The 24,253-nt window shown below is 46.4% G+C and overlaps 24 non-coding genes across 24 annotated transcripts; all 24 read right to left on the bottom strand.

The window, feature by feature from the left end:
- Positions 1–254: 254 nt before the first annotated feature.
- TRNAN-GUU (transfer RNA asparagine (anticodon GUU)) lies at positions 255–327 on the bottom strand. The gene has a single exon. It is a non-coding gene; the product is annotated as a tRNA-Asn (tRNA).
- A 1,100-nt stretch (positions 328–1,427) lies between these two features.
- On the bottom strand, positions 1,428–1,500 carry TRNAN-GUU (transfer RNA asparagine (anticodon GUU)). The gene has a single exon. It is a non-coding gene; the product is annotated as a tRNA-Asn (tRNA).
- Positions 1,501–2,747: 1,247 nt separating this feature from the next.
- TRNAN-GUU (transfer RNA asparagine (anticodon GUU)) lies at positions 2,748–2,820 on the bottom strand. Its single transcript has one exon. It is a non-coding gene; the product is annotated as a tRNA-Asn (tRNA).
- Positions 2,821–3,628: 808 nt separating this feature from the next.
- Positions 3,629–3,701, bottom strand: TRNAN-GUU (transfer RNA asparagine (anticodon GUU)). Its single transcript has one exon. It is a non-coding gene; the product is annotated as a tRNA-Asn (tRNA).
- A 513-nt stretch (positions 3,702–4,214) lies between these two features.
- Positions 4,215–4,287, bottom strand: TRNAN-AUU (transfer RNA asparagine (anticodon AUU)). Its single transcript has one exon. It is a non-coding gene; the product is annotated as a tRNA-Asn (tRNA).
- A 368-nt stretch (positions 4,288–4,655) lies between these two features.
- On the bottom strand, positions 4,656–4,728 carry TRNAN-GUU (transfer RNA asparagine (anticodon GUU)). The gene has a single exon. It is a non-coding gene; the product is annotated as a tRNA-Asn (tRNA).
- A 514-nt stretch (positions 4,729–5,242) lies between these two features.
- Positions 5,243–5,315, bottom strand: TRNAN-GUU (transfer RNA asparagine (anticodon GUU)). Its single transcript has one exon. It is a non-coding gene; the product is annotated as a tRNA-Asn (tRNA).
- Positions 5,316–5,828: 513 nt separating this feature from the next.
- Positions 5,829–5,901, bottom strand: TRNAN-AUU (transfer RNA asparagine (anticodon AUU)). The gene has a single exon. It is a non-coding gene; the product is annotated as a tRNA-Asn (tRNA).
- Positions 5,902–6,855: 954 nt separating this feature from the next.
- On the bottom strand, positions 6,856–6,928 carry TRNAN-GUU (transfer RNA asparagine (anticodon GUU)). Its single transcript has one exon. It is a non-coding gene; the product is annotated as a tRNA-Asn (tRNA).
- Positions 6,929–8,321: 1,393 nt separating this feature from the next.
- On the bottom strand, positions 8,322–8,394 carry TRNAN-GUU (transfer RNA asparagine (anticodon GUU)). Its single transcript has one exon. It is a non-coding gene; the product is annotated as a tRNA-Asn (tRNA).
- Positions 8,395–8,760: 366 nt separating this feature from the next.
- On the bottom strand, positions 8,761–8,833 carry TRNAN-AUU (transfer RNA asparagine (anticodon AUU)). Its single transcript has one exon. It is a non-coding gene; the product is annotated as a tRNA-Asn (tRNA).
- Positions 8,834–9,201: 368 nt separating this feature from the next.
- On the bottom strand, positions 9,202–9,274 carry TRNAN-GUU (transfer RNA asparagine (anticodon GUU)). The gene has a single exon. It is a non-coding gene; the product is annotated as a tRNA-Asn (tRNA).
- Positions 9,275–9,788: 514 nt separating this feature from the next.
- Positions 9,789–9,861, bottom strand: TRNAN-GUU (transfer RNA asparagine (anticodon GUU)). Its single transcript has one exon. It is a non-coding gene; the product is annotated as a tRNA-Asn (tRNA).
- Positions 9,862–10,374: 513 nt separating this feature from the next.
- TRNAN-AUU (transfer RNA asparagine (anticodon AUU)) lies at positions 10,375–10,447 on the bottom strand. Its single transcript has one exon. It is a non-coding gene; the product is annotated as a tRNA-Asn (tRNA).
- Positions 10,448–11,401: 954 nt separating this feature from the next.
- TRNAN-GUU (transfer RNA asparagine (anticodon GUU)) lies at positions 11,402–11,474 on the bottom strand. Its single transcript has one exon. It is a non-coding gene; the product is annotated as a tRNA-Asn (tRNA).
- Positions 11,475–12,867: 1,393 nt separating this feature from the next.
- Positions 12,868–12,940, bottom strand: TRNAN-GUU (transfer RNA asparagine (anticodon GUU)). Its single transcript has one exon. It is a non-coding gene; the product is annotated as a tRNA-Asn (tRNA).
- Positions 12,941–14,042: 1,102 nt separating this feature from the next.
- TRNAN-GUU (transfer RNA asparagine (anticodon GUU)) lies at positions 14,043–14,115 on the bottom strand. The gene has a single exon. It is a non-coding gene; the product is annotated as a tRNA-Asn (tRNA).
- Positions 14,116–14,776: 661 nt separating this feature from the next.
- Positions 14,777–14,849, bottom strand: TRNAN-GUU (transfer RNA asparagine (anticodon GUU)). The gene has a single exon. It is a non-coding gene; the product is annotated as a tRNA-Asn (tRNA).
- Positions 14,850–16,466: 1,617 nt separating this feature from the next.
- On the bottom strand, positions 16,467–16,539 carry TRNAN-GUU (transfer RNA asparagine (anticodon GUU)). Its single transcript has one exon. It is a non-coding gene; the product is annotated as a tRNA-Asn (tRNA).
- Positions 16,540–18,156: 1,617 nt separating this feature from the next.
- On the bottom strand, positions 18,157–18,229 carry TRNAN-GUU (transfer RNA asparagine (anticodon GUU)). Its single transcript has one exon. It is a non-coding gene; the product is annotated as a tRNA-Asn (tRNA).
- Positions 18,230–22,779: 4,550 nt separating this feature from the next.
- TRNAN-GUU (transfer RNA asparagine (anticodon GUU)) lies at positions 22,780–22,852 on the bottom strand. The gene has a single exon. It is a non-coding gene; the product is annotated as a tRNA-Asn (tRNA).
- A 74-nt stretch (positions 22,853–22,926) lies between these two features.
- TRNAN-GUU (transfer RNA asparagine (anticodon GUU)) lies at positions 22,927–22,999 on the bottom strand. The gene has a single exon. It is a non-coding gene; the product is annotated as a tRNA-Asn (tRNA).
- A 74-nt stretch (positions 23,000–23,073) lies between these two features.
- Positions 23,074–23,146, bottom strand: TRNAN-GUU (transfer RNA asparagine (anticodon GUU)). Its single transcript has one exon. It is a non-coding gene; the product is annotated as a tRNA-Asn (tRNA).
- An 807-nt stretch (positions 23,147–23,953) lies between these two features.
- On the bottom strand, positions 23,954–24,026 carry TRNAN-GUU (transfer RNA asparagine (anticodon GUU)). Its single transcript has one exon. It is a non-coding gene; the product is annotated as a tRNA-Asn (tRNA).
- Positions 24,027–24,253: the final 227 nt, after the last annotated feature.

Here is a 24,253-nt window from a genome sequence, read left to right on the forward strand (position 1 = left end):
CAGCTGAACGCTCTAACCATTGCGCCACGGAAGCCCAAAAATTAAATGTTCGTCAGTTATTTTTAAAAAACAGTGAATTTTACGTTACATCTAAGACCTCACAACACAGCTCCCGGATGGGCACGAACCACCAACCTTTTGGTTAACAGCCGACGGCGTTAACCATTGCGCAACGGAAGCCCAAAGATTAAATGTTCGTCAGGTATTGTGGAAAAACTTTGGAGTTTTACGTTACCTGTGAGATTTCACAACACCGCTCCCGGGTGGGCTCGAACCACCAACCTTTCGGTTAACAGCCGAACGCGCTAACCATTGCGCCACGGAAGCCCAACGATTAAATGTTCGTCAGGTATTGTGGAAAAACTTTGGATTTTTACGTTACATGTGAGATTTCACAACACCGCTCTTGGGTGGGTTCGAACCACCAACCTCTCGGTTAACAGCCGACGGCGTTAACCATTGCGCAACGGAAGCCCAAAGATTAAATGTTCGTCAGGTATTGTGGAAAAACTTTGACTTCTTACGTCAAATCTGAGACCTCACAACACCGCTCACGGATGGGCTCGAACCACTAACCTTTCGGTTAACAGCGGAACGCGCTAACCATTGCGCCACGGAAGCCCAAAAATTAAATGTTCGTCAGTTATTTTTAAAAAACTCTGAATTTTACGTTACATCTAAGACCTCACAACACCGCTCCCGGAAGGGCTCGAAACACCAACCTTTCGCTTAACAGCCGAACGCGCTAACCATTGCGCCACGGAAGGCCAAAGATTAAATGGTCGTCAGGTATTGTGGAAAAACTTTGACTTTTTACGTCACATCTGAGACTTCACAACACCGCTCCCGGATGGGCTCGAACCACAAACCTTTTGAATAACAGCAGAACGCTCTAACCATTGCGCCACGGAAGACCAAAAATTAAATGTTCGTCAGTTATTTTTAAAAAACTCTGAATTTTACGTTACATCTAAGACCTCACAACACCGCTCCCGGATGGACTCGAACCACCAACCTTTCGGTTAACAGCCGACGGCGTTAACCATTGTGCAACGGAAGCCCAAAGATTAAATGTTCGTTAGGTATTGTGGAAAAACTTTGACTATTTACGTCACATCTGAGACTTCACAACACCGCTCCCGGATGGGCTCGAACCACAAACCTTTTGAATAACAGCAGAACGCTCTAACCATTGCGCCACGGAAGACCAAAAATTAAATGTTCGTCAGTTATTTTTAAAAAACTCTGAATTTTACGTTACATCTAAGACCTCACAACACAGCTCCCGGATGGGCACGAACCACCAACCTTTCGGTTAACAGCCGACGGCGTTAACCATTGCGCAACGGAAGCCCAAAGATTAAATGTTCGTCAGGTATTGTGGAAAAACTTTGGAGTTGTACGTTACCTGTGAGATTTCACAACACCGCTCCCGGGTGGGCTCGAACCACCAACCTTTCGGTTAACAGCCGAACGCGCTAACCATTGCGCCACGGAAGCCCAACGATTAAATGTTCGTCAGGTATTGTGGAAAAACTTTGGATTTTTACGTTACATGTGAGATTTCACAACACCGCTCTTGGGTGGGCTCGAACCACCAACCTTTCGGTTAACAGCCGACGGCGTTAACCATTGCGCAACGGAAGCCCAAAGATTAAATGTTCGTCAGGTATTGTGGAAAAACTTTGACTTTTTACGTCACATCTCAGACCTCACAACACCGCTCACGGATGGGCTCGAACCACCAACCTTTCGGTTAACAGCCGAACGCGCTAACCATTGCGCCACGGAAGCCCAAAAATTAAATGGTCGTCGGGTATTGTGGAAACACTTTGGCTTTTTACGTTACATGTGAGAGCTCACAACACCGCTCCCGGGTGGGCTCGAACCACCAACATTTCTGTTAACAGCCGAACGCGCTAACCATTGCGCCACAGAAGCCCAAAGATTAAATGTTCGTCAGGTATTTTTAAAAAACTCTGAATTTTACGTTACATCTAAGACCTCACAACACCGCTCCCGGATGGGCTCGAACCACCAACCTTTCGGTTAACAGCCGAACGCGCTAACCATTGCGCCACGGAAGCCCAAAAATTAAATGTTCGTCAGGTATTGTGGAAAAACTTTGGCATTTGACATTACGTTTGAGATCTCACAACACCGCTCCCGGGTGGGCTCGAACCAACAACCTTTCGGTTAACAGCCGAACGCGCTAACCATTGCGCCACGGAAGCTCAAAAATTAAACGGTCGTCAGGTATTGTGGAAAAACTTTGGCTTTTTACGTTACATTTGAGACTTCACAACACGGCAGCCGGGTGGGCTCGAAACACCAACCTTTTGGTTAACATCCGAACGCGCTAACCTTCGAGCCAAGGAAGCTCAGAAATGAAATGGTCGTCAGGTATTGTGGAAAAACTCTGACTTTTTACGTCACATCCGAGACTTCAAAACACCGCTCCCGGATGGGCTCGAACCACAAACCTTTTGAATAACAGCTGAATGCGCTAACCATTGCGCCACGGAAGCCCAAAAATTAAATGTTCGTCAGATATTTTTAAAAACTCTGAATTTTACGTTACATCTATGACCTCACAACACCGCTCCCGGACGGGCTCGAACCACCAACCTTTCGGTTAACAGCCGACGGCGTTAACCATTGCGCAACGGAAGCCCAAAGATTAAATGTTCGTCAGGTATTGTGGAAAAGCTTTGGAGTTTTACGTTACCTGTGAGATTTCACAACACCGCTCCCGGGTGGGCTCGAACCACCAACCTTTCGGTTAACAGCCGAACGCGCTAACCATTGCGCCACGGAAGCCCAACAATTAAATGTTCGTCAGATATTGTGGAAAAACTTTGGATTTTTACGTTACATGTGAGATTTCACAACACCGCTCTTGGGTGGGCTCGAACCACCAACCTTTCGGTTAACAGCCGACGGCGTTAACCATTGTGCAACGGAAGCCCAAAGATTAAATGTTCGTCAGGTATTGTGGAAAAACTTTCGCATTTGACATTACGTTTGAGATCTCACAACACCGCTCCCGGGTGGGCTCGAACCACCAACCTTTCGGTTAACAGCCGAACGCGCTAACCATTGCACCACGGAAGCTCAAAAATTAAACGGTCGTCAGGTATTGTGGAAAAACTTTGGCTTTTTACGTTACATGTGAGATCTCACAACACCGCTCCCGGGTGGGCTCGAACCACCAACCTTTCGGTTAACAGCCGAACGCGCTAACCTTCGAGCCAAGGAAGCTCAGAAATGAAATGGTCGTCAGGTATTGTGGAAAAACTCTGACTTTTTACGTCACATCCGAGACTTCAAAACACCGCTCCCGGATGGGCTCGAACCACAAACCTTTTGAATAACAGCTGAACGCGCTAACCATTGCGCCACGGAAGCCTAAAAACTAAATGTTCGTCAGATATTTTTAAAGAACTCTGAATTTTACGTTACATCTAAGACCTCACAACACCGCTCCCGGATGGGCTCGAACCACCAACCTTTCGGTTAACAGCCGACGGCGTTAACCATTGCGCAACGGAAGCCCAAAGATTAAATGTTCCTCAGGTATTGTGGAAAAACTTTGGATTTTTACGTTACATGTGAGATCTCACAACACCGCTCCCGGGTGGGCTCGAACCACCAACCTTTCGGTTAACAGCCGAACGCGCTAACCATTGCGCCACGGAAGCCCAAAAATTAAATGGTCGTCGGGTATTGTGGAAACACTTTGGCTTTTTACGTTACATGTGAGAGCTCACAACACCGCTCCCGGGTGGGCTCGAACCACCAACCTTTCTGTTAACAGCCGAACGCGCTAACCATTGCGCCACAGAAGCCCAAAGATTAAATGTTCGTCAGGTATTTTTAAAAAACTCTGAATTTTACGTTACATCTAAGACCTCACAACACCGCTCCCGGATGGGCTCGAACCACCAACCTTTCGGTTAACAGCAGAACGCGCTAACCATTGCGCCACGGATGCCCAAAAAATAAATGTTCGTCAGTTATTTTTAAAAAAATCTGAATTTTACGTTACATCTAAGACCTCACAACACCGCTCCCGGATGGGCTCGAACCACCAACCTTTCGGTTAACAGCCGACGGCGTTAACCATTGCGCAACGGAAGCCCAAAGATAAAATGTTCGTCAGGTATTGTGGAAAAACTTTGGATTTTTACGTTACATGTGAGATTTCACAACACCGCTCCCGGGTGGGCTCGAACCACCAACCTTTTGGTTAATAGCCGAACGCGCTAACCATTGCGCCACAGAAGCCCAAAGATTAAATGTTCGTCAGGTATTGTGGAAAAACTTTGGATTTTTACGTTACATGTGAGATTTCACAACACCGCTCCCGGGTGGGCTCGAACCACCAACCTTTCGGTTAACAGCCGACGGCGTTAACCATTGCGCAACGGAAGCCCAAAGATAAAATGTTCGTCAGGTATTGTGGAAAAACTTTGGATTTTTACGTTACATGTGTGATTTCACAACACCGCTCCCGGGTGGGCTCGAACCACCAACCTTTTGGTTAACAGCCGAACGCGCTAACCATTGCGCCACGGAAGCCCAAAGATTAAATGTTCGTCAGGTATTGTGGAAAAACTTTGGCATTTGACATTACGTTTGAGATCTCACAACACCGCTCCCGGGTGGGCTCGAACCACCAACCTTTCGGTTAACAGCCGAACGCGCTAACCATTGCGCCACGGAAGCTCAAAAATTAAACGGTCGTCAGGTATTGTGGAAAAACTTTGGCTTTTTACGTTACATTTGAGACTTCACAACACGGCAGCCGGGTGGGCTCGAACCACCAACCTTTTGGTTAATATCCGAACGCGCTAACCTTCGAGCCAAGGAAGCTCAGAAATGAAATGGTCGTCAGGTATTGTGGAAAAACTCTGACTTTTTACGTCACATCCGAGACTTCAAAACACCGCTCCCGGATGGGCTCGAACCACAAACCTTTTGAATAACAGCTGAACGCGCTAACCATTGCGCCACGGAAGCCCAAAAATTAAATGTTCGTCAGATATTTTTAAAAAACTCTGAATTTTACGTTACATCTAAGACCTCACAACACCGCTCCCGGATGGGCTCGAACCACCAACCTTTCGGTTAACAGCCGACGGCGTTAACCATTGCGCAACGGAAGCCCAAAGATTAAATGTTCCTCAGGTATTGTGGAAAAACTTTGGATTTTTACGTTACATGTGAGATCTCACAACACCGCTCCCGGGTGGGCTCGAACCACCAACCTTTCGGTTAACAGCCGAACGCGCTAACCATTGCGCCACGGAAGCCCAAAAATTAAATGGTCGTCGGGTATTGTGGAAACACTTTGGCTTTTTACGTTACATGTGAGAGCTCACAACACCGCTCCCGGGTGGGCTCGAACCACCAACCTTTCTGTTAACAGCCGAACGCGCTAACCATTGCGCCACAGAAGCCCAAAGATTAAATGTTCGTCAGGTATTTTTAAAAAACTCTGAATTTTACGTTACATCTAAGACCTCACAACACCGCTCCCGGATGGGCTCGAACCACCAACCTTTCGGTTAACAGCCGAACGCGCTAACCATTGCGCCACGGATGCCCAAAAATTAAATGTTCGTCAGTTATTTTTAAAAAACTCTGAATTTTACGTTACATCTAAGACCTCACAACACCGCTCCCGGATGGGCTCGAACCACCAACCTTTCGGTTAACAGCCGACGGCGTTAACCATTGCGCAACGGAAGCCCAAAGATAAAATGTTCGTCAGGTATTGTGGAAAAACTTTGGATTTTTACGTTACATGTGAGATTTCACAACACCGCTCCCGGGTGGGCTCGAACCACCAACCTTTTGGTTAATAGCCGAACGCGCTAACCATTGCGCCACGGAAGCCCAAAGATTAAATGTTCGTCAGGTATTGTGGAAAAACTTTGGATTTTTACGTTACATGTGAGATTTCACAACACCGCTCCCGGGTGGGCTTGAACCACCAACCTTTTGGTTAACAGCCGAACGCGCTAACCATTGCGCCACAGAAGCCCAAAGATTAAATGTTCGTCAGGTATTTTTAAAAAACTCTGAATTTTACGTTACATCTAAGACCTCACAACACCGCTCCCGGATGGGCTCGAACCACCAACCTTTCGGTTAACAGCCGACGGCGTTAACCATTGCGCAACGGAAGCCCAAAGATAAAATGTTCGTCAGGTATTGTGGAAAAACTTTGGATTTTTACGTTACATGTGTGATTTCACAACACCGCTCCCGGGTGGGCTCGAACCACAAACCTTTTGAATAACAGCTGAATGCGCTAACCATTGCGCCACGGAAGCCCAAAAATTAAATGTTCCTCAGATATTTTTAAAAAACTCTGAATTTTACGTTACATCTATGACCTCACAACACCGCTCCCGGATGGGCTCGAACCACCAACCTTTCGGTTAACAGCCGACGGCGTTAACCATTGCGCAACGGAAGCCCAAAGATTAAATGTTCGTCAGGTATTGTGGAAAAACTTTGGCTTTTTACGTCACATCTGAAACCTCAAAACACCGCTCCCGGATGGGCTCGAACCACCAACCTTTCGGTTAACAGCCGAACGCGCTAACCATTGCGCCACGGAAGCTCAAAAATTAAATGGTCGTCAGGTATTGTGGAAAAACTTTTACTTTTTACGTCACATCTGAGACCTCACAACACCGCTCCCGGATGGTCTCGAACCACCAACCTTTCAGTTAACAGCCGAACGCGCTAACCATTGCGCCACGGAAGCCCAAAGATTAAATGTTCGTCAGGTATTGTGGAAAAACTTTGGCATTTGACATTACGTTTGAGATCTCACAACACCGCTCCCGGGTGGGCTCGAACCACCAACCTTTCGGTTAACAGCCGAACGCGCTAACCATTGCGCCACGGAAGCTCAAAAATTAAACGGTCGTCAGGTATTGTGGAAAAACTTTGGCTTTTTACGTTACATTTGAGACTTCACAAGACGGCAGCCGGGTGGGCTCGAACCACCAACCTTTTGGTTAACATCCGAACGCGCTAACCTTCGAGCCAAGTAAGCTCAGAAATAAAATGGTCGTCAGGTATTGTGGAAAAACTCTGACTTTTTACGTCACATCCGAGACTTCAAAACACCGCTCCCGGATGGGCTCGAACCACAAACCTTTTGAATAACAGCTGAAATCGCTAACCATTGCGCCACGGAAGCCCAAACATTAAATGTTCGTCAGATATTTTTAAAAACTCTGAATTTTACGTTACATCTATGACCTCACAACACCGCTCCCGGATGGGCTCGAACCACCAACCTTTCGGTTAACAGCCGACGGCGTTAACCATTGCGCAACGGAAGCCCAAAGATTAAATGTTCGTCAGGTATTGTGGAAAAACTTTGGATTTTTTCGTTACATGTGAGATCTCACAACACCGCTCCCGGGTGGGCTCGAACCACCAACCTTTCGGTTAACAGCCGAACGCGCTAACCTTCGAGCCAAGGAAGCTCAGAAATGAAATGGTCGTCAGGTATTGTGGAAAAACTCTGACTTTTTACGTCACATTCGAGACTTCAAAACACCGCTCCCGGATGGGCTCGAACCACAAACCTTTTGAATAACAGCTGAACGCGCTAACCATTGCGCCACGGAAGCCCAAAAATTAAATGGTCGTCGGGTATTGTGGAAACACTTTGGCTTTTTACGTTACATGTGAGAGCTCACAACACCGCTCCCGGGTGGGCTCGAACCACCAACCTTTCTGTTAACAGCCGAACGCGCTAACCATTGCGCCACAGAAGCCCAAAGATTAAATGTTCGTCAGGTATTTTTAAAAAACTCTGAATTTTACGTTACATCTAAGACCTCACAACACCGCTCCCGGATGGGCTCGAACCACCAACCTTTCGGTTAACAGCCGACGGCGTTAACCATTGCGCCACGGAAGCCCAAAGATTAAATGTTCGTCAGGTATTGTGGAAAAACTTTGACTTTTTACGTCACATCTGAGACTTCACAACACCGCTCCCGGATGGGCTCGAACCACAAACCTTTTGAATAACAGCTGAACGCTCTAACCATTGCGCCACGGAAGCCCAAAAATTAAATGTTCGTCAGTTATTTTTAAAAAACTCTGAATTTTACGTTACATCTAAGACCTCACAACACCGCTCACGGATGGGCTCGAACCACCAACCTTTCGGTTAACAGCCGAACGCGCTAACCATTGCGCCACGGAAGCCCAAAAATTAAATGGTCGTCGGGTATTGTGGAAACACTTTGGCTTTTTACGTTACATGTGAGAGCTCACAACACCGCTCCCGGGTGGGCTCGAACCACCAACCTTTCGGTTAACAGCCGAACGCGCTAACCATTGCGCCACGGAAGCCCAAAGATTAAATGTTCGTCAGGTATTTTTAAAAAACTCTGAATTTTACGTTACATCTAAGACCTCACAACACCGCTCCCGGATGGGCTCGAACCACCAACCTTTCGGTTAACAGCAGAACGCGCTAACCATTGCGCCACGGATGCCCAAAAAATAAATGTTCGTCAGTTATTTTTAAAAAAATCTGAATTTTACGTTACATCTAAGACCTCACAACACCGCTCCCGGATGGGCTCGAACCACCAACCTTTCGGTTAACAGCCGACGGCGTTAACCATTGCGCAACGGAAGCCCAAAGATAAAATGTTCGTCAGGTATTGTGGAAAAACTTTGGATTTTTACGTTACATGTGAGATTTCACAACACCGCTCCCGGGTGGGCTCGAACCACCAACCTTTTGGTTAATAGCCGAACGCGCTAACCATTGCGCCACAGAAGCCCAAAGATTAAATGTTCGTCAGGTATTGTGGAAAAACTTTGGATTTTTACGTTACATGTGAGATTTCACAACACCGCTCCCGGGTGGGCTCGAACCACCAACCTTTCGGTTAACAGCCGACGGCGTTAACCATTGCGCAACGGAAGCCCAAAGATAAAATGTTCGTCAGGTATTGTGGAAAAACTTTGGATTTTTACGTTACATGTGTGATTTCACAACACCGCTCCCGGGTGGGCTCGAACCACCAACCTTTTGGTTAACAGCCGAACGCGCTAACCATTGCGCCACGGAAGCCCAAAGATTAAATGTTCGTCAGGTATTGTGGAAAAACTTTGGCATTTGACATTACGTTTGAGATCTCACAACACCGCTCCCGGGTGGGCTCGAACCACCAACCTTTCGGTTAACAGCCGAACGCGCTAACCATTGCGCCACGGAAGCTCAAAAATTAAACGGTCGTCAGGTATTGTGGAAAAACTTTGGCTTTTTACGTTACATTTGAGACTTCACAACACGGCAGCCGGGTGGGCTCGAACCACCAACCTTTTGGTTAATATCCGAACGCGCTAACCTTCGAGCCAAGGAAGCTCAGAAATGAAATGGTCGTCAGGTATTGTGGAAAAACTCTGACTTTTTACGTCACATCCGAGACTTCAAAACACCGCTCCCGGATGGGCTCGAACCACAAACCTTTTGAATAACAGCTGAACGCGCTAACCATTGCGCCACGGAAGCCCAAAAATTAAATGTTCGTCAGATATTTTTAAAAAACTCTGAATTTTACGTTACATCTAAGACCTCACAACACCGCTCCCGGATGGGCTCGAACCACCAACCTTTCGGTTAACAGCCGACGGCGTTAACCATTGCGCAACGGAAGCCCAAAGATTAAATGTTCCTCAGGTATTGTGGAAAAACTTTGGATTTTTACGTTACATGTGAGATCTCACAACACCGCTCCCGGGTGGGCTCGAACCACCAACCTTTCGGTTAACAGCCGAACGCGCTAACCATTGCGCCACGGAAGCCCAAAAATTAAATGGTCGTCGGGTATTGTGGAAACACTTTGGCTTTTTACGTTACATGTGAGAGCTCACAACACCGCTCCCGGGTGGGCTCGAACCACCAACCTTTCTGTTAACAGCCGAACGCGCTAACCATTGCGCCACAGAAGCCCAAAGATTAAATGTTCGTCAGGTATTTTTAAAAAACTCTGAATTTTACGTTACATCTAAGACCTCACAACACCGCTCCCGGATGGGCTCGAACCACCAACCTTTCGGTTAACAGCCGAACGCGCTAACCATTGCGCCACGGATGCCCAAAAATTAAATGTTCGTCAGTTATTTTTAAAAAACTCTGAATTTTACGTTACATCTAAGACCTCACAACACCGCTCCCGGATGGGCTCGAACCACCAACCTTTCGGTTAACAGCCGACGGCGTTAACCATTGCGCAACGGAAGCCCAAAGATAAAATGTTCGTCAGGTATTGTGGAAAAACTTTGGATTTTTACGTTACATGTGAGATTTCACAACACCGCTCCCGGGTGGGCTCGAACCACCAACCTTTTGGTTAATAGCCGAACGCGCTAACCATTGCGCCACGGAAGCCCAAAGATTAAATGTTCGTCAGGTATTGTGGAAAAACTTTGGATTTTTACGTTACATGTGAGATTTCACAACACCGCTCCCGGGTGGGCTTGAACCACCAACCTTTTGGTTAACAGCCGAACGCGCTAACCATTGCGCCACAGAAGCCCAAAGATTAAATGTTCGTCAGGTATTTTTAAAAAACTCTGAATTTTACGTTACATCTAAGACCTCACAACACCGCTCCCGGATGGGCTCGAACCACCAACCTTTCGGTTAACAGCCGACGGCGTTAACCATTGCGCAACGGAAGCCCAAAGATAAAATGTTCGTCAGGTATTGTGGAAAAACTTTGGATTTTTACGTTACATGTGTGATTTCACAACACCGCTCCCGGGTGGGCTCGAACCACAAACCTTTTGAATAACAGCTGAATGCGCTAACCATTGCGCCACGGAAGCCCAAAAATTAAATGTTCCTCAGATATTTTTAAAAAACTCTGAATTTTACGTTACATCTATGACCTCACAACACCGCTCCCGGATGGGCTCGAACCACCAACCTTTCGGTTAACAGCCGACGGCGTTAACCATTGCGCAACGGAAGCCCAAAGATTAAATGTTCGTCAGGTATTGTGGAAAAACTTTGGCTTTTTACGTCACATCTGAAACCTCAAAACACCGCTCCCGGATGGGCTCGAACCACCAACCTTTCGGTTAACAGCCGAACGCGCTAACCATTGCGCCACGGAAGCTCAAAAATTAAATGGTCGTCAGGTATTGTGGAAAAACTTTTACTTTTTACGTCACATCTGAGACCTCACAACACCGCTCCCGGATGGTCTCGAACCACCAACCTTTCAGTTAACAGCCGAACGCGCTAACCATTGCGCCACGGAAGCCCAAAGATTAAATGTTCGTCAGGTATTGTGGAAAAACTTTGGCATTTGACATTACGTTTGAGATCTCACAACACCGCTCCCGGGTGGGCTCGAACCACCAACCTTTCGGTTAACAGCCGAACGCGCTAACCATTGCGCCACGGAAGCTCAAAAATTAAACGGTCGTCAGGTATTGTGGAAAAACTTTGGCTTTTTACGTTACATTTGAGACTTCACAAGACGGCAGCCGGGTGGGCTCGAACCACCAACCTTTTGGTTAACATCCGAACGCGCTAACCTTCGAGCCAAGTAAGCTCAGAAATAAAATGGTCGTCAGGTATTGTGGAAAAACTCTGACTTTTTACGTCACATCCGAGACTTCAAAACACCGCTCCCGGATGGGCTCGAACCACAAACCTTTTGAATAACAGCTGAAATCGCTAACCATTGCGCCACGGAAGCCCAAACATTAAATGTTCGTCAGATATTTTTAAAAACTCTGAATTTTACGTTACATCTATGACCTCACAACACCGCTCCCGGATGGGCTCGAACCACCAACCTTTCGGTTAACAGCCGACGGCGTTAACCATTGCGCAACGGAAGCCCAAAGATTAAATGTTCGTCAGGTATTGTGGAAAAACTTTGGATTTTTTCGTTACATGTGAGATCTCACAACACCGCTCCCGGGTGGGCTCGAACCACCAACCTTTCGGTTAACAGCCGAACGCGCTAACCTTCGAGCCAAGGAAGCTCAGAAATGAAATGGTCGTCAGGTATTGTGGAAAAACTCTGACTTTTTACGTCACATTCGAGACTTCAAAACACCGCTCCCGGATGGGCTCGAACCACAAACCTTTTGAATAACAGCTGAACGCGCTAACCATTGCGCCACGGAAGCCCAAAAATTAAATGGTCGTCGGGTATTGTGGAAACACTTTGGCTTTTTACGTTACATGTGAGAGCTCACAACACCGCTCCCGGGTGGGCTCGAACCACCAACCTTTCTGTTAACAGCCGAACGCGCTAACCATTGCGCCACAGAAGCCCAAAGATTAAATGTTCGTCAGGTATTTTTAAAAAACTCTGAATTTTACGTTACATCTAAGACCTCACAACACCGCTCCCGGATGGGCTCGAACCACCAACCTTTCGGTTAACAGCCGACGGCGTTAACCATTGCGCCACGGAAGCCCAAAGATTAAATGTTCGTCAGGTATTGTGGAAAAACTTTGACTTTTTACGTCACATCTGAGACTTCACAACACCGCTCCCGGATGGGCTCGAACCACAAACCTTTTGAATAACAGCTGAACGCTCTAACCATTGCGCCACGGAAGCCCAAAAATTAAATGTTCGTCAGTTATTTTTAAAAAACTCTGAATTTTACGTTACATCTAAGACCTCACAACACCGCTCACGGATGGGCTCGAACCACCAACCTTTCGGTTAACAGCCGAACGCGCTAACCATTGCGCCACGGAAGCCCAAAAATTAAATGGTCGTCGGGTATTGTGGAAACACTTTGGCTTTTTACGTTACATGTGAGAGCTCACAACACCGCTCCCGGGTGGGCTCGAACCACCAACCTTTCGGTTAACAGCCGAACGCGCTAACCATTGCGCCACGGAAGCCCAAAGATTAAATGTTCGTCAGGTATTGTGGAAAAACCTTGGCTTTTTACGTTACATTTGAGACTTCACAACACGGCTCCTGGGTGAGCTCGAACCACCAACCTTTCGGTTAAAAGCCGACGGCGTTAACCATTGCGCAACGGAAGCCCAAAGATAAAATGTTCGTCAGGTATTGTGGAAAAACTTTGGATTTTTACGTTACATATGAGATTTCACAACACCGCTCCCGGGTGGGCTCGAACCACCAACCTTTCGCTTAACAGCCGAACGCGCTAACCATTGCGCCACGGAAGCCCAAAGATTAAATGTTCGTCAGGTATTGTGGAAAAACTTTGGCATTTGACATTACGTTTGAGATTTCACAACACCGCTCCCGGATGGGCTCGAACCACAAACCTTTTGAATAACAGCTGAACGCTCTAACCATTGCGCCACGGAAGCCCAAAAATTAAATGTTCGTCAGTTATTTTTAAAAAACTCTGAATTTTACGTTACATCTAAGACCTCACAACACCGCTCACGGATGGGCTTGAACCACCAACCTTTCGGTTAACAGCCGAACGCGCTAACCATTGCGCCACGGAAGCCCAAAAATTAAATGGTCGTCGGGTATTGTGGAAACACTTTGGCTTTTTACGTTACATGTGAGAGCTCACAACACCGCTCCCGGGTGGGCTCGAACCACCAACCTTTCGGTTAACAGCTGAACGCGCTAACCATTGCGCCACGGAAGCCCAAAGATTAAATGTTCGTCAGGTATTGTGGAAAAACCTTGGCTTTTTACGTTACATTTGAGACTTCACAACACGGCTCCTGGGTGGGCTCGAACCACCAACCTTTCGGTTAACAGCCGAACGCGCTAACCATTGCGCCACGGAAGCCCAAAGATTAAATGTTCGTCAGGTATTGTGGAAAAACCTTGGCTTTTTACGTTACATTTGAGACTTCACAACACGGCTCCTGGGTGAGCTCGAACCACCAACCTTTCGGTTAACAGCCGACGGCGTTAACCATTGCGCAACGGAAGCCCAAAGATAAAATGTTCGTCAGGTATTGTGGAAAAACTTTGGATTTTTACGTTACATATGAGATTTCACAACACCGCTCCCGGGTGGGCTCGAACCACCAACCTTTCGGTTAACAGCCGAACGCGCTAACCATTGCGCCACGGAAGCCCAAAGATTAAATGTTCGTCAGGTATTGTGGAAAAACTTTGGCATTTGACATTACGTTTGAGATCTCACAACACCGCTCCCGGGTGGGCTCGAACCACCAACCTTTCGGTTAACAGCTGAACGCGCTAACCATTGCGCCACGGAAGCTCAAAAATTAAACGGTCGTCAGGTATTGTGGAAAAACTTAGGCTTTTTACGTTACATTTGAGACTTCACAACACGGCAGCCGGGTGGGCTCGAACCATCAACCTTTTGGTTAACATCCGAACGCGCTAACCTTCGAGCCAAGGAAGCTCAGAAATGATATGGTCGTCAGGTATTGTGGAAAAACTCTGACTTTTTACGTCACATCCGAGACTTCAAAACATCGCTCCCGGATGGGCTCGAACCACAAACCTTTTGAATAACAGCTGAACGCGCTAACCATTGCGCCACGGAAGCCCAAAAATTAAATTTTCGTCAGATATTTTTATAAAACTCTGAATTTTACGTTACATCTACGACCTCACAACACCGCTCCCGGATGGGCTCGAACCACCAACCTTTCGGTTAACAGCCGACGGCGTTAACCATTGCGCAACGGAAGCCCAAAGATTAAATGCTCGTCAGGTATTGTGGAAAAACTTTGGATTTTTACGTTACATGTGAGATCTCACAACACCGCTCCCGGGTGGGCTCGAACCACCAACCTTTCGGTTAACAGCCGAACGCGCTAACCATTGCGCCACGGAAGCCCAAAGATTAAATGTTCGTCGGGTATTGTGGAAACACTTTGGCTTTTTACGTTACATGTGAGAGCTCACAACATCGCTCCCGGGTGGGCTCGAAACACCAACCTTTCGGTTAACAGCCGAACGCGCTAACCATTGCGCCACGGAAGCCCAAAGATTAAATGTTCGTCAGGTATTGTGGAAAAACCTTGGCTTTTTACGTTACATTTGAGACTTCACAACACGGCTCCTGGGTGGGCTCGAACCACCAACCTTTCGGTTAAAGGGTATGAGAAGCTTCGTTTGAAAAACCTCTGATTTATATAGCAAAAGATAGAATTAATTACTGTGAATTCAAAAATATCAAGCGTTTAATTCTCCGATTTCTAGTTATTTGGCAATATGCGTTTGAAAATGCTTCATATGAAATTATTTAAAATCCACTTTTTAAAAGTTTTTAAGAAAGGCTACGTTTTCTTGTTTTTGACGTCACGCACGCGAGATGGTGCCACTCTCTCCGCTATCAAAGCATAGACAGAGCACGAGACGGGTAGCGCTCGCGCTCGCTCGTATAGGTTTGCCCGTGTGATGTCATAAACCAACCGAACAAGCTGACAAGACAAAATGATTTATATATCGAAGCTGAGTTTTCGTGATTTTCCAATGGATTTTAAAAATAGAAACTTTGGTTCAATTATATTAAAAACTTTATATTTTGAAAGTAGAGACTTGAAGGTGTAATATAATACCACTTTCGTGCTAAAATATGATATGAAATTGTAAATTCCCATACCCTTTAACAGCCGAACGCGCTAACCATTGCGCCACGGAAGCCCAAAAATTAAATGGTCGTCGGGTATTGTGGAAACACTTTGGCTCTTTACGTTACATGTGAGACTTCAAAACACCACTCCCGGATGGGCTCGAACCACAAACCTTTTGAATAACAGCTGAACGCGCTAACCATTGCGCCACGGAAGCCCAAAAATTAAATGTTCGTCAGATATTTTTAAAAAACTCTGAATTTTACGTTACATCTAAGACCTCACAACACCCCTCCCGGATGGGCTCGAACCACCAACCTTTCGGTTAACAGCCGACGGCGTTGACCATTGCGCAACGGAAGCCCAAAGATTAAATGCTCGTCAGGTATTGTGGAAAAACTTTGGATTTTTACGTTACATGTGAGATCTCACAACACCGATCCCGGGTGGGCTCGAACCACCAACCTTTCGGTTAACAGCCGAACGCGCTAACCATTGCGCCACGGAAGCCCAAAGATTAAATGGTCGTCAGGTATTGTGGAAAAACTCTGACTTTTTACGTCACATCCGAGACTTCAAAACATCGCTCCCGGATGGGCTCGAACCACAAACCTTTTGAATAACAGCTGAACGCGCTAACCATTGCGCCACGGAAGCCCAAAAATTAAATTTTCGTCAGATATTTTTATAAAACTCTGAATTTTACGTTACATCTACGACCTCACAACACCGCTCCCGGATGGGCTCGAACCACCAACCTTTCGGTTAACAGCCGACGGCGTTAACCATTGCGCAACGGAAGCCCAAAGATTAAATGCTCGTCAGGTATTGTGGAAAAACTTTGGATTTTTACGTTACATGTGAGATCTCACAACACCGCTCCCGGGTGGGCTCGAACCACCAACCTTTCGGTTAACAGCCGAACGCGCTAACCATTGCGCCACGGAAGCCCAAAGATTAAATGTTCGTCGGGTATTGTGGAAACACTTTGGCTTTTTACGTTACATGTGAGAGCTCACAACATCGCTCCCGGGTGGGCTCGAAACACCAACCTTTCGGTTAACAGCCGAACGCGCTAACCATTGCGCCACGGAAGCCCAAAGATTAAATGTTCGTCAGGTATTGTGGAAAAACCTTGGCTTTTTACGTTACATTTGAGACTTCACAACACGGCTCCTGGGTGGGCTCGAACCACCAACCTTTCGGTTAAAGGGTATGAGAAGCTTCGTTTGAAAAACCTCTGATTTATATAGCAAAAGATAGAATTAATTACTGTGAATTCAAAAATATCAAGCGTTTAATTCTCCGATTTCTAGTTATTTGGCAATATGCGTTTGAAAATGCTTCATATGAAATTATTTAAAATCCACTTTTTAAAAGTTTTTAAGAAAGGCTACGTTTTCTTGTTTTTGACGTCACGCACGCGAGATGGTGCCACTCTCTCCGCTATCAAAGCATAGACAGAGCACGAGACGGGTAGCGCTCGCGCTCGCTCGTATAGGTTTGCCCGTGTGATGTCATAAACCAACCGAACAAGCTGACAAGACAAAATGATTTATATATCGAAGCTGAGTTTTCGTGATTTTCCAATGGATTTTAAAAATAGAAACTTTGGTTCAATTATATTAAAAACTTTATATTTTGAAAGTAGAGACTTGAAGGTGTAATATAATACCACTTTCGTGCTAAAATATGATATGAAATTGTAAATTCCCATACCCTTTAACAGCCGAACGCGCTAACCATTGCGCCACGGAAGCCCAAAAATTAAATGGTCGTCGGGTATTGTGGAAACACTTTGGCTCTTTACGTTACATGTGAGACTTCAAAACACCACTCCCGGATGGGCTCGAACCACAAACCTTTTGAATAACAGCTGAACGCGCTAACCATTGCGCCACGGAAGCCCAAAAATTAAATGTTCGTCAGATATTTTTAAAAAACTCTGAATTTTACGTTACATCTAAGACCTCACAACACCCCTCCCGGATGGGCTCGAACCACCAACCTTTCGGTTAAAAGCCGACGGCGTTGACCATTGCGCAACGGAAGCCCAAAGATTAAATGCTCGTCAGGTATTGTGGAAAAACTTTGGATTTTTACGTTACATGTGAGATCTCACAACACCGATCCCGGGTGGGCTCGAACCACCAACCTTTCGGTTAACAGCCGAACGCGCTAACCATTGCGCCACGGAAGCCCAAAGATTAAATGGTCGTCAGGTATTGTGGAAAAACTCTGACTTTTTACGTCACATCCGAGACTTCAAAACATCGCTCCCGGATGGGCTCGAACCACAAACCTTTTGAATAACAGCTGAACGCGCTAACCATTGCGCCACGGAAGCCCAAAAATTAAATTTTCGTCAGATATTTTTATAAAACTCTGAATTTTACGTTACATCTACGACCTCACAACACCGCTCCCGGATGGGCTCGAACCACCAACCTTTCGGTTAACAGCCGACGGCGTTAACCATTGCGCAACGGAAGCCCAAAGATTAAATGCTCGTCAGGTATTGTGGAAAAACTTTGGATTTTTACGTTACATGTGAGATCTCACAACACCGCTCCCGGGTGGGCTCGAACCACCAACCTTTCGGTTAACAGCCGAACGCGCTAACCATTGCGCCACGGAAGCCCAAAGATTAAATGTTCGTCGGGTATTGTGGAAACACTTTGGCTTTTTACGTTACATGTGAGAGCTCACAACATCGCTCCCGGGTGGGCTCGAAACACCAACCTTTCGGTTAACAGCCGAACGCGCTAACCATTGCGCCACGGAAGCCCAAAGATTAAATGTTCGTCAGGTATTGTGGAAAAACCTTGGCTTTTTACGTTACATTTGAGACTTCACAACACGGCTCCTGGGTGGGCTCGAACCACCAACCTTTCGGTTAAAGGGTATGAGAAGCTTCGTTTGAAAAACCTCTGATTTATATAGCAAAAGATAGAATTAATTACTGTGAATTCAAAAATATCAAGCGTTTAATTCTCCGATTTCTAGTTATTTGGCAATATGCGTTTGAAAATGCTTCATATGAAATTATATAAAATCCACTTTTTAAAAGTTTTTAAGAAAGGCTACGTTTTCTTGTTTTTGACGTCACGCACGCGAGATGGTGCCACTCTCTCCGCTATCAAAGCATAGACAGAGCACGAGACGGGTAGCGCTCGCGCTCGCTCGTATAGGTTTGCCCGTGTGATGTCATAAACCAACCGAACAAGCTGACAAGACAAAATGATTTATATATCGAAGCTGAGTTTTCGTGATTTTCCAATGGATTTTAAAAATAGAAACTTTGGTTCAATTATATTAAAAACTTTATATTTTGAAAGTAGAGACTTGAAGGTGTAATATAATACCACTTTCGTGCTAAAATATGATATGAAATTGTAAATTCCCATACCCTTTAACAGCCGAACGCGCTAACCATTGCGCCACGGAAGCCCAAAAATTAAATGGTCGTCGGGTATTGTGGAAACACTTTGGCTCTTTACGTTACATGTGAGACTTCAAAACACCACTCCCGGATGGGCTCGAACCACAAACCTTTTGAATAACAGCTGAACGCGCTAACCATTGCGCCACGGAAGCCCAAAAATTAAATGTTCGTCAGATATTTTTAAAAAACTCTGAATTTTACGTTACATCTAAGACCTCACAACACCCCTCCCGGATGGGCTCGAACCACCAACCTTTCGGTTAACAGCCGACGGCGTTGACCATTGCGCAACGGAAGCCCAAAGATTAAATGCTCGTCAGGTATTGTGGAAAAACTTTGGATTTTTACGTTACATGTGAGATCTCACAACACCGATCCCGGGTGGGCTCGAACCACCAACCTTTCGGTTAACAGCCGAACGCGCTAACCATTGCGCCACGGAAGCCCAAAGATTAAATGTTCGTCAGGTATTGTGGAAAAACTTTGACTTTTTACGTCACATCTGAGACTTCACAACACCGCTCCCGGATGGGCTCGAACCACAAACCTTTTGAATAACAGCTGAACGCTCTAACCATTGCGCCACGGAAGCCCAAAAATTAAATGTTCGTCAGTTATTTTTAAAAAACTCTGAATTTTACGTTACATCTAAGACCTCACAACACCGCTCACGGATGGGCTCGAACCACCAACCTTTCGGTTAACAGCCGAACGCGCTAACCATTGCGCCACGGAAGCCCAAAAATTAAATAGTCGTCGGGTATTGTGGAAACACTTTGGCTTTTTACGTTACATGTGAGAGCTCACAACACCGCTCCCGGGTGGGCTCGAACCGCCAACCTTTCGGTTAACAGCCGAACGCGCTAACCATTGCGCCACGGAAGCCCAAAGATTAAATGTTCGTCAGGTATTGTGGAAAAACCTTGGCTTTTTACGTTACATTTGAGACTTCACAACACGGCTCCTGGGTGGGCTCGAACCACCAACCTTTCGGTTAACAGCCGAACGCGCTAACCATTGCGCCACGGAAGCCCAAAGATTAAATGTTCGTCAGGTATTGTGGAAAAACCTTGGCTTTTTACGTTACATTTGAGACTTCACAACACGGCTCCTGGGTGGGCTCGAACCACCAACCTTTCGGTTAACAGCCGAACGCGCTAACCATTGCGCCACGGAAGCCCAAAGATTAAATGTTCGTCAGGTATTGTGGAAAAACCTTGGCTTTTTACGTTACATTTGAGACTTCACAACACCGCTCCCGGGTCTGCTCGAACCACCAACCTTTCTGTTAACAGCCGAACGCGCTAACCATTGCGCCACAGAAGCCCAAAGATTAAATGTTCGTCAGGTATTTTTAAAAAACTCTGAATTTTACGTTACATCTAAGACCTCACAACACCGCTCCCGGATGGGCTCGAACCACCAACCTTTCGGTTAACAGCCGAACGCGCTAACCATTGCGCCACGGAAGCTAAAAATTAAATGTTCGTCAGTTACTTTTAAAAAACTCTGAATTTTACGTTACATCTAAGACCTCACAACACCGCTCCCGGATGGGCTCGAACCACCAACCTTTCGGTTAACAGCCGACGGCGTTAACCATTGCGCAACGGAAGCCCAAAGATAAAATGTTCGTCAGGTATTGTGGAAAAACTTTGGATTTTTACGTTACATGTGAGATTTCACAACACCGCTCCCGGGTGGGCTCGATACACCAACCTTTCGGTTAACAGCCGAACGCGCTAACCATTGCGCCACGGAAGCCCAAAGAGTAAATGTTCGTCAGGTATTGTGGAAAAACTTTGGCTTTTTACGTTACATTTGAGACTTCACAACACGGCAGCCGGGTGGGGTCGAACCACCAACCTTTTGGTTAACATCCGAACGCGCTAACCTTCGAGCCAAGGAAGCTCAGAAATGAAATGGTCGTCAGGTATTGTGGAAAAACTCTGACTTTTTACGTCACATCCGAGACTTCAAAACACCGCTCCCGGATGGGCTCGAACCACAAACCTTTTGAATAACAGCTGAATGCGCTAACCATTGCGCCAAGGAAACCCAAAAATTAAATGTTCGTCAGATATTTTTAAAAAACTCTGAATTTTACGTTACATCTATGACCTCACAACACCGCTCCCGGATGGGCTCGAACCACCAACCTTTCGGTTAACAGCCGACGGCGTTAACCATTGCGCAACGGAAGCCCAAAGATTAAATGTTCGTCAGGTATTGTGGAAAAACTTTGGATTTTTACGTTACATGTGAGATCTCACAACACCGCTCCCGGCTGGGCTCGAACCACCAACCTTTCGGTTAACAGCCGAACGCGCTAACCATTGCGCCACGGAAGCCCAAAAATTAAATGTTCGTCAGGTATTGTGGAAAAACTTTGACTTTTTACGTCACATCTGAGACCTCACAACACCGCTCCCGGATGGGCTCGAACCACGAACCTTTCGGTTAACAGCCGAACGCGCTAACCATTGCGCCACGGAAGCTCAAAGATTAAATGTTCGTCAGGTATTGTGGAAAAACTTTGGCTTTTTACGTTACATTTGAGACTTCACAACACGGCAGCCGGGTGGGCTCGGACCATCAACCTTTTGGTTAACATCCGAACGCGCTAACCTTCGAGCCAAGGAAGCTCAGAAATGAAATGGTCGTCAGGTATTGTGGAAAAACTCTGACTTTTTACGTCACATCCGAGACTTCAAAACACCGCTCCCGGGTGGGCTCGAACCACCAACCTTTCGAATAACAGCTGAACGCTCTAACCATTGCGCCACGAAAGCCCAAAAATTAAATGTTCGTCAGTTATTTTTAAAAAACTCTGAATTTTACGTTACATCTAAGACCTCACAACACCGCTCCCGGATGGGCTCGAACCACCAACCTTTCGGTTAACAGCCGACGGCGTTAACCATTGCGCAACGGAAGCCCAAAGATTAAATGTTCGTCAGGTATAGTGGAAAAACTTTGACTTTTTACGTCACATCTGAGACCTCACAACACCGCTCACGGATGGGCTCGAACCACCAACCTTTCGGTTAAAGGCCGAACGCGCTAACCATTGCGCCACGGAAGCCCAAAAATTAAATGGTCGTCGGGTATTGTGGAAACACTTTGGCTTTTTACGTTACATGTGAGAGCTCACAACACCGCTCCCGGGTGGGCTCGAACCACCAACCTTTCGGTTAACAGCCGAACGCGCTAACCATTGCGCCACAGAAGCCCAAAAATTAAATGGTCGTCGGGTATTGTGGAAACACTTTGGCTTTTTACGTTACATGTGAGAGCTCACAACACCGCTCCCGGGTGGGCTCGAACCACCAACCTTTCGGTTAACAGCCGAACGCGCTAACCATTGCGCCACAGAAGCCCAAAGATTAAATGTTCGTCAGGTATTTTTAAAAAACTCTGAATTTTACGTTACATCTAAGACCTCACAACACCGCTCCCGGATGGGCTCGAACCACCAACCTTTCGGTTAACAGCCGAACGCGCTATCCATTGCGCCACGGAAGCCCAAAAATTAAATGTTCGTCAGTTATTTTTAAAAAACTCTGAATTTTACGTTACATCTAAGACCTCACAACACCGCTCCCGGATGGGCTCGAACCACCAACCTTTCGGTTAACAGCCGACGGCGTTAACCATTGCGCAACGGAAGCCCAAAGATTAAATGTTCGTCAGGTATTGTGGAAAAACTTTGGATTTTTACGTTACATGTGAGATTTCACAACACCGCTCCCGGGTGGGCTCGAACCACCAACCTTTCGGTTAACAGCCGAACGCGCTAACCATTGCGCCACGGAAGCCCAAAAATTAAATGGTCGTCGGGCATTGTGCAAACACTTTGGCTTTTTACGTTACATGTGAGAGCTCACAACACCGCTCCCGGGTGGGCTCGAACCACCAACCTTTCGGTTAACAGCCGAACGCGCTAACCATTGCGCCACGGAAGCCCAAAAATTAAATGGTCGTCGGGTATTGTGGAAACACTTTGGCTTTTTACGTTACATGTGAGAGCTCACAACACCGCTCCCGGGTGGGCTCGAACCACCAACCTTTCGGTTAACAGCCGAACGCGCTAACCATTGCGCCACGGAAGCTCAAAAATTAAATGGTCGTCAGGTATTGTGGAAAAACTTTGACTTTTTACGTCACATCTGAGACCTCACAACACCGCTCCCGGATGGTCTCGAACCACCAACCTTTCAGTTAACAGCCGAACGCGCTAACCATTGCGCCACGGAAGCCCAAAGATTAAATGTTCGTCAGGTATTTTTAAAAAACTCTGAAGTTTACGTTACATCTAAGACCTCACAACACCGCTCCCGGATGGGCTCGAACCACCAACCTTTCGGTTAACAGCCGACGGCGTTAACCATTGCGCAACGGAAGCCCAAAGATTAAATGTTCGTCAGGTATTGTGGAAAAACTTTGGATTTTTACGTTACCTGTGAGATTTCACAACTCCGCTCCCGGGTGGGCTCGAACCACCAACCTATTAGTTAACAGCCGAACGCGCTAAACATTGAGCCACGGAAAACCAAAAATTTAATGGTCGTCAGGTATTGTGGAAAAACTTTGGCTTTTTACGTTACATTTGAGACTTCACAACACTGCTCCCGGGTGGGCTCGAACCACCAACCTTAAGCTTAACATCCGAACACACTAACCATGGAGCCAAGGAAGCCCAAAAATTAAATGTTCGTCAGTTATTTTTAAAAAACTCTGAATTTTACGTTACATCTAAGACCTCACAACACCGCTCCCGGTTGGGCTCGAACCACCAACCTTTCGGTTAACAGCCGAACGCGCTAACCATTGCGCCACGGAAGCCCAAAAATTAAATGGTCGTCGGGTATTGTGGAAACACTTTGGCTTTTTACGTTACATGTGAGAGCTCACAACACCGCTCCCGGGTGGGCTCGAACCACCAACCTTTCGGTTAACAGCCGAACGCGCTAACCATTGCGCCACGGAAGCTCAAAAATTAAATGGTCGTCAGGTATTGTGGAAAAACTTTGACTTTTTACGTCACATCTGAGACCTCACAACACCGCTCCCGGATGGTCTCGAACCACCAACCTTTCAGTTAACAGCCGAACGCGCTAACCATTGCGCCACGGAAGCCCAAAGATTAAATGTTCGTCAGGTATTTTTAAAAAACTCTGAAGTTTACGTTACATCTAAGACCTCACAACACCGCTCCC

The sequence above is a fragment of the Phalangium opilio genome, unplaced genomic scaffold, assembly GCF_054372755.1.
Source record: "Phalangium opilio isolate 3A_F unplaced genomic scaffold, DU_Popi_V2 ptg000352l_1, whole genome shotgun sequence".
Taxonomy (NCBI): domain Eukaryota; kingdom Metazoa; phylum Arthropoda; class Arachnida; order Opiliones; family Phalangiidae; genus Phalangium; species Phalangium opilio.